Below are 1,532 nucleotides of genomic sequence, written 5' to 3' on the forward strand. Positions count from 1 at the left end.
CAAGCTAACATTTGTGACGAACCTACAATATTGGATCAAACCAGTCGTACAGTTTTGGTCCATAATTGCAATTTGCTACAGCAAAACTGTTGAACGCTCATCATGTCTCGCACGCCTAAGAGTGAGCAGGGGGAGAGTAGCTGAGTCATTAGTCTGAGCCTTTTCAAGCATCCAGTTTTCTAATCCAACATGATCTGAATTTAAAAATACTCAAAAATTAGTTTTAATTGTAAATTCTTATATTAATGTTTTCCATCGTGAGAAAAATGCTGCTAGAACATGCTAAAATACAACTTTCATCGGAGTGGGTCATCAAAGCCTTTTTGTTTACTTATGCACAAAGACTGTAAACGAGGGGTGGAGTGTAATGTTTGTCTACTCGAAAATGAATGTATATATCAGCTTGTTTTAATGTGGCACTGGGCTTGGCGTTACTGCATCATGGTTTGTAAGCAGGAGAAAGGAGGTGAGTGGGAAAGCAGGTCCTTGTTTGCATGCATTTGTTTGTTACACATGCATTATGCATGGCAAGGGTTTCACAGGGGATTCGTCATTTACATTTTCACTTAGGCTTAATTCTTCAGTCCAGAACCAATTACCCTGGGTAGTTTCTTGAACAGTGCAGCGCATATGTACAGCCATACTCATAAAACACGATCAACAACTTCACAGAAGTCTGGTTTGTTATTTTGATAGCATCGCATCACATGTTGCATGATTTATTGCGGAGGATTCATTAAGGTTTAGTAATGAATGTCACGCTTGCGCAGCCCTGTCATGCATTTTATTGGACAGCAGTGTTTGTAGGCATGTGCATGCTGCCCTTCACTGCCTCGTGAGGGTGTTACAAACCCTGAGAATGATACAGCAGGATGACTCATACACCTACTGAATGAGACAATGCTCAGTAATCCCCTCCATCCATCCCTCCATTCCTGCCTCCCCGTATGCAGAGGGGAAAGCCTGGAGAGAGTGGGAGGTTGAGAGGATCGAAATTCCTTCAAGGTTCTGACTGCATAAAAACAAACTATCATAGATGTGAATTCATTTACTGAATCATATTAGAAGTAAAAGCTGCAGCAGTGAGCCACTAGAGAACAGCTGATTCATGTTGGTACATTTTCTTAAAACGGGAGTGTTTCCTATTTATGCAGCAACTTCACATCAAAATAAATTCACTTCAAAAACTAAAGACAAATAGTTCTTTGCACTATTGATCGGGAATATCAATCTATGCCAAAAACATTTCACCTTGATTTTACCGAATGATTGGTGGAAATGTATTCTACAGTTTCTTGCTTGATTGTACACGTTCTGGGTGTTGAGATCAAGAAACCACTGATGCCAACAGTCCCAATTTGCTCCCCTGGAAAATACTCAAACCTTATATGTGAAACAGACACGGCCGGTGGTTAGATTTATATGCAGGAGGCAACTTCTTGAGGTGAATATTTTGTCAAATCTTCAGGTTTCCCAACTTAAAAATGTGGCTTTAGATCTGGGCTGAGCAAACTAATTGGTCATGTGACCAC

The sequence above is a fragment of the Oryzias melastigma genome, linkage group LG22 (genome assembly GCF_002922805.2).
Source record: "Oryzias melastigma strain HK-1 linkage group LG22, ASM292280v2, whole genome shotgun sequence".
Lineage (NCBI taxonomy): Eukaryota > Metazoa > Chordata > Actinopteri > Beloniformes > Adrianichthyidae > Oryzias > Oryzias melastigma.